This window comes from Dermacentor variabilis, chromosome 2, assembly GCF_050947875.1.
Source record: "Dermacentor variabilis isolate Ectoservices chromosome 2, ASM5094787v1, whole genome shotgun sequence".
NCBI lineage: Eukaryota > Metazoa > Arthropoda > Arachnida > Ixodida > Ixodidae > Dermacentor > Dermacentor variabilis.
The window spans coordinates 262,245,559-262,252,796 of record NC_134569.1 but is presented as its reverse complement, the minus strand read 5'-3'; the positions used below and the strand labels follow the sequence as shown (position 1 = coordinate 262,252,796).

At 45.8% G+C, this 7,238-nt stretch overlaps 1 long non-coding RNA gene across 1 annotated transcript; it reads right to left on the bottom strand.

Moving 5' to 3' along the window:
* Positions 1–1,868: 1,868 nt before the first annotated feature.
* Positions 1,869–4,074, bottom strand: LOC142571261 (uncharacterized). Its single transcript, XR_012825824.1, has 3 exons — positions 3,934–4,074; positions 3,245–3,307; positions 1,869–1,890 (listed from the first exon to the last, which is right to left on the bottom strand). It is a non-coding gene; the product is annotated as an uncharacterized LOC142571261 (long non-coding RNA).
* Between the last annotated feature and the right edge of the window lie 3,164 nt (positions 4,075–7,238).

Below are 7,238 nucleotides of genomic sequence, written 5' to 3'. Positions count from 1 at the left end.
ACGCTAAAAGTTGGCTAATGGACAGCTTGACAAGACCAACTGAAGACTTTTATTAGACATTCCCTCAAATTTTTTTGCGGCAGCTGTTACAGTACCCGACGTTTGCCCACAGTTACAATTTATTTTAAACGAGGCATGGACATTAGAAAAAAATTTATATTGTCGGATAGAGTGATGCACAGGTAGTTTTTCCAGATGTGAACCATGGTAATAGTGTAGTACAGCCTCATTGGTCAATTAGTGCTTTATAATTAGACCAATCAATTGCATGCCGCCTGTCAGAATTATTTCGCAAATAGAAGAAGTTCTGTATTGTATGCTGATATCATTCCAATGTTCGCCCATTGACCTAAACAAGAACATCTCTGCATGAAACACGTCATTATTGACAAAACTTCGCCCTGCTGGGTCTCCACAAATTGAAATAGTTTCTAGCAAAGAAGAATTTTGTGAGTGATGCTGCAGTTCAGGCAAAAATTACATCGTTTTCAGCTACAGGAGGCACAATAGACTTACACCAGTATACGAAACAGAACGCTGTGCTGCAATGAGTTAGGAAATAAAGGAACGTACACATCTGGAAAAACACTCTGCGAACCACTCTAACTAGCAATATAAATATATTTTTTCTGATGTCCATGCTTTATTTAAAAGTAAATTGTAGCTTACTTTGTGGATGCCTCTTGTAAGGTAACGCCACATGCTTGCCCAGCATCACGCAGAAATAATGGCCCGTTCTTCCGCATATCGTCCATTAGTGAATTCCTTGTACGTTTCACGTTACCAGAACTGAAAGATAAATCACAATATGCTGTTATTTTTTTCATAAACTGTACGATGAGCTTTTCATGCATAAAAGATGATTGCAAGCGAAAATGCAGCAACACATCAACTTCACACCACGTCACATACTCATACTTTATTACCTAATAAATTAGAAAAGATGCAGAAAGTGTAATTAACAAGAGTGCCAAATAGCAGCAAAGGTGATCATGGATAAATCTTGAAGATGATTGCCGCCGCTGTCAGAGTAGGCCAGCCTTCGTAGGAGAGCAACTGGCTGCCCACAAAAGCTTGCTGTCACAGGCCACGCGTGACGGTTCTTGTAGACATAGGCAAGCAATAGCTGCACAGAAGAGGGGAAAAAATGCGAGGGAGGAAATGGGAATACTGAAATTGGAACTTCAATCAGCAATATGTGCTAAGTAAGAAGTTTGCCTCACATTAAAAATAAATTTAAGCACTCCTTTCTCTTAAATTACGGGTATCTTAAGGTATGTATGCATGTACGCTTAAGGTATGTACGCTTAAGTATTTCCTGGCATATAGTCATTAAATTGCATAGCAGAGTCAAAGTCAGCCTTTAAATTAATATATGGTATTTTGTGGCTAAAAAGCCACTTATCAACCTGTCAAACAAGTCTGAGAAGAAAAGAAGAACTATTTTAATGACTGGAGAATGTAGAGAGGTCGGCCGGATAACGGAGCATCTGGCCTGCTATTCTACGTAAGTGAAGGGGAAGAGGGGAACAAAAAGGGTCACGATTAGGCGTCGCCTTCACGTGCAAATATTTGCACATTATTGGACGGACAGACTCCCCGGACTGTTCAGTGTGTGGCACTGTAGAGACTATAGAACATGTGCTCGTGGTGTGCCCTGAGTATGCGCGCGAAAGACTGACAATGGCAGATACCTTGAGACCTTTACACAATGGACCACTGTCGGAGAACCTCTTGCTAGGCGCATGGCCACAGAGTTGGCAGACGACAGAGACAATGCGTGCTCTTTCACGTTTCCTAGGTGACACGGGCCTGGACTCACGTCTGTGATACCAGTTGTGTAATGTGTCCTTCGCCTCGTTCCTCCCATTATCAAGTCTGAGAAGCTTCCTGCAAAATATAATCAGTTTAAAATAGTAATTCACTCTGCAGGTAAAGGATGTACTAGCTTAATTAAAAAGTGAAACAGTGTTTTATATTGTTAACTATAAGCAAGTTTGGCATTTTGCACTGCCTTTCTTTCAAGCTTAAACATGACGCAGTACAGAGTAAGCAGGTAGCATGCAAAGGAGAACTGGTGATAAAGTAGTGTTCCAAAGCAACACTCCTAGCTGGATCAATCACTTTTGTTGATATATTTTCATGTGACCCTAATTGGTTTAGGGCAACACCTCACACAAATGATGCGTCATACAAAATTGAAAGTATCTCATGATGTGATCAAACGATAACATTGTCCACTGTCTTGGAAGTGTTAACATGCTGTTTGCGCGAGAAAGTGCAAAGTGATTCGTATAGGTAGCAAATTCATCAGTGCATCTATAGCATGAGGTAATTCTGAGCATCTACGTTGACCCGCAATTGAGAAGCCACTGCACACGAAAAGGTGTATTCAAGTAATGGTCCATGCTGAATGATTGCCCACCTAGTGAAAAGTCAAACGTGGCAGGCTAATGGGCCAGGGCAAATAAATTGCTAAATTCTGACACCTCCAATTATATTATTGAAACAGGTGACAAAAAACAGCACAGGTAAAATTGCAGTTATGAGAAAATTTTAAAAGCACCTCTGCAAACTGCTGGAACCCTCAGCATCATGCCTGTTCTACACGCACATCTCCTCACAATAAGGTTAAAAAACAGTCTGACACAAGCTACCTGATGTGATTCATTTTGCAAGCGCCAGCCAAGTGCTGACAGTGGTAGAGCGAAATTGAAGTTTGTCCTTGTATGGAAGCCTCGGCCCATGTTTTATCAATTCTAGCGTCAAAGCACACCTTTTACAGCACACAAATCTTAAATTAGACTGCTTGCTGATGCTGTGCAGAAAATTCCTGTAAAGAAACTAAATCACACAGAAAACATTTAGAATACCAAACTAATCAAATACTGGCTTGAATACATTTGTGCATTAGGGAAACAAGGTGTAATGTACCCTGTTGTAGCAAATTTTTACTCATGTATGGAATACTTGTATGACACAACAGAGTTAATTTGCGAGTTCTTACGCAGCACTGACTACCTAGAGTTAAATTTTGTAAGGCTTAGGGGGAAACTAATAGTAGAACTGTGTATATACACTGGCACTGAGAAATTGGTTATAATAGTGGCAGCTTATAAAGAACCAGTGCAAAAAACGCCCGTTTTCAGACACCAACTAGCTATTTTACCACGAAGCGCTCCCTGGCCTTAACCCATATAAAAAGCACTGGGAAGGCCAGAGAGGGTACAGTACAATGGCTTACACTGATCACGATGAGGTCCCGTCATCCAGCTAACGCCAAGCTACAAGAAGGATGTCCAGCCGTCTATAGAGTGAAAGGAACAAAATAAGAGAGCATCAAGTAAGTTGAAAGGCAGAATTGCAATTACAAATAAAGTGAACCAGTCACAGTCATTCATTAATAAATGCCAAGCTGTCGTGATTTCACTCCCAGATGAAGCACCTACTAGGTTAAAGGTTTTGCTGCTTATTTAGAACAAAACACAAGTGAAATTTGTACATCAGCAGACGATTTAATTTGGAAAGTAAACATTGCAGTTATAATTTTTTTTGCTATAAAGTGGGAACGCTACAAACTGCATAGTCACTTACACACACGCGCGCACACGCAAGAACAAAAGGACACAAAATAGGGCGAGTTCAGTCCGGTTCAGCATTACAGCCAGCGCGTCGTCTTCGAACGCACTCCTTCGGTTGGTTCGTGCTACGTTAACCACAGACTAAAAAGCAGGGCAAAGTTCTGACTGGTGTTGCGGAAGTCATGGAGCGTGGTAGTGCTGAACGGCTGAACACAAGCAGAACCCTCGTATAAAAGTAAAGATGACGAAAACTCGCAGAGCTAGAGAGCCCATCTATCGAGAACTGTCGCGGGTAACACCTAAAAATATTCACATTGTTGACGAAAAACGAGGTGCAATGTATTTCACTTACCGGAAAAAGTGTTATCCGAACGTGCGACGTACAAAGACACACCGAGACACGAAGGCGGCGAACGCAGATCCCGCCATTGTGGTAGTAAGCCGTCGGCGAAAACAGGCAATACAGCCGATGTCACGAAGCACTGATGCAAAACACACGCAAACAGCATAACAGCAGAACGGCTTAGAATGACGCACAGTGGCATAACGAACCCACGTTCTACTAAAACAGTTTTACTAGACAGTTTTAGTATAGCGTACGCTATTCCATTGCGTACGCTAAAAAATAGCGGTTCGTCACTGCGCATGCGCTGAACGCTAAACGAAATAGCGGGTATAGCGGGCGTGCGCAACGCAAACCAGACGTACGCGTTCCAATGCGCCCGCACGCGCCGCACCACGCCTGGGCGCGTACGGCGTCAGGCGCGGAGGCTGTTTCGCGTGTCGGCGCGCGGCGGCGTGGAGACCTACAACCGCTAGAATTTTTGCGCCCGCGCCGGAAGCTGCCGCTCGCGTCAGTAGCATGACACACCTCACATGACCACGGCAAGCCAACGTCACTTCCGGAACGACTCCGCGCGCGACATTCAGGCAAGCTTGCGGGAAACATGGCGGCGGTCCCGGCTGCCCGCTTCGAATTGAATTTGGCGTTGCTTTTGTAAAATGCACTTCGTTCGTAGCAAATGACTGTGTAAACGGCTTTCGCTTAGTCTCAGGCCGCTTCGACGACAGAGTATTATGGATAACCTCGTGGTGTTTTCGCGATCGCTTCTCGTTTCGAACGAGTCGAAGCCTAACGAAAGAAACGTTCGAGATGTCAACGCCACCTGTCGCTAATGGCGCGAAATAGCCGCAACAACGGCATATGGCCTCTGAGATTCGAAGATATCGCCGGTCAACTAAAATTGTAGAAAACGTGCGCTGCTTAGCGTACGCTATATTATAGCGTATAGCGTACGCTGTAGTTGCTGACGCTAAACTAAAACTGTCTAATATGTAACACATTGCTTAACGAGGCCGTTAAGCGAAGGCTAGACTGCCTTGAACATGGCAAGCTAGCAACACTGCGCCGCCGCGACGAGACGCGCGGCTACGCGCGGCAACTCGTGCATCGTTTGGGTGCGCGCCCTCTTCCTCCGTCGGGCGCCACGCGACGTCGAGTCAGCGCGGCGTGTGCGGACGCATTGGAACGCGTACGTCTGGTTGAGCCTTTTAGCGTTAGCGTTTTTGCGGGTTTTGTGGAGCTTGCGGGAAACATGGCGGCGGTCCCGGCTGCCCACTTCGAATTGAATTTGGCGTTGCTTTTGCAAAATGCGCTTCGTTCGTAGCAAATGACTGTGTAAACGGCTTTCGCTTTTTCAGGCCGCTTCGACGACAGAGTATTATGGATAACTTCGTGGTGTTTTGGAGATCGCTTCGAACAAAGGAAACGTTCGAGATGTCAGCACCACCTATCGCTACAGGCGCGAAATAGCCGCAACGGAGGCATATGGCCTCAGAGATCCGAAGATATCGTCGGCCAACTACAATTGTAGAAAATGTGCGCTGATTAGCGTACGCTATATTGTAGAGTATAGCGCACGCTATAGTTGCGTACGCTAAACTCAAACTGTCTATTGCGGGCGGCAGCGGCCGTTTTTTCAAAGTTCCAGCCACCCAGTGTTTCCAGCACGGAATGAGATGTCTGACAAATTTGGATTGTGCCGCCGAAGTGATCGCAGCGCGGTGGCTCGGTGACACCGCTGTGCAACGCCGGCGTTTCGCTCCTGCTGCTGATGGTTTCCAGGCGTCGTGTGCGCGCCCCGTATGGAAAACAATAACACGCCCTTCATTGTTGAAGTTCTGGTGTGAAATTATTTAACATTAAAGGGCCCCTGAAACGGTTCGGACAAATTTTGTAGACGCGTAGGGTACAGCTTAAGTAGAACATTCGCACCACAATTTAAGTGAAGCGTTACGTATTAATGGAGCTACAAGCGATTAGAAGTTACCCTCCTCCCTAGCCATGCTTTTCCTCCTCAACTCGTTCGCCGAGCGAGCGGGGCTAAGCTCCGCCTTCACTGGTTCAGCGTCACGATGCGACGTCACATCGTCCACTTCCGGTTGTTTTGGAGCCCGCCCCCGCCCGCGCGAGACCGCTCCGCTAGCCGCTTGGCCGTCGACCCCAAGCGAGAGCTATCAAAGCAGCGTGCGTTGCGAGCATTCTGTCGTAGCGCCGAACGTGTCTTGTATTCCGGTAACCAAAGGCAAGCTGGTTATTTCGGCAAATGACTGTAGGCATAAACTCAAGCTGATGAAGGAACCTTAGCGTAGACGTACGTGAGCGGCCTGATCGGTCTGCACGGTCCATACACTTGTTGGTTCAGAGCTTAACCAGCCAAACAAAGCGCTAATATTGCTCTAACCAAGTGTAAAACATTTTAAACATTTATAAAAACAATGTGTTCATGATTACACTCCTGCAAAAAATACACACCAGCAGCAAAGAAGAATACACTTCGTTGCTGCTACTGTGTATGGTTGAGCTCTGTGCCACCAGGTGGCTGCACCGTGCAGTGCAGACCATTCGCATTTGCCCTTATGCTCATCTCATGGCTCATCCCGTTACGGCAAAGTCAAGCGGCCAGACTCTGTCCCCTTGCGCTTGCGTTTTCCCTAATACCGGACTCACGAAACTTTATTGCGTTAGTAATCTTCCGGTATAAAGTGACGGCCACAAACGCGCAAATCCTGGCGCCGATCGGATAGCGGCAGTCCGATGCGCAGCAGCCAGTTCACTCGTACGCTGCCTTGCAGAGGGACACGATGTCGCAGCTTGACATATTGCCAGTCACTACGTTTGCAGTCCACAAGGCAACAAAGTCGAATCATAGTGCTCGCGAAAAGACTGACACCGACTCTGACCGCGGAGCTCTCTTCAAAATGGAGTACGTTGTAACACAAGCACACGACACACGCTCTGTGCCGGAAGTGCTTAAGTGTAGTGAAAAATTATTCTTGTGCATTCTCTTTATGTTATTTTCTTTTCATAAAAACAAATTAACTAACATTCCAACTATTACGGAGATCATTTGTTTACCATAAAATTGGAAAAATTATCGATCACGCGCCCTTGTCAGCCAATCGGATAGCTCCCCCCACTGACGTCGTATGGGTGATTTCGGTCATATGGGTAGGGGCGGCTTAAAATTCCGCCGAGCAGTGTGCTGCGATCGGCAGCGATGTGCATATTTAAAACCTTATAATAAATTACACGCTTTACGCGGAGCACTTAGATGTGTCAATTAATGATCAGAAGGACCTACTCTAAGGACTCAA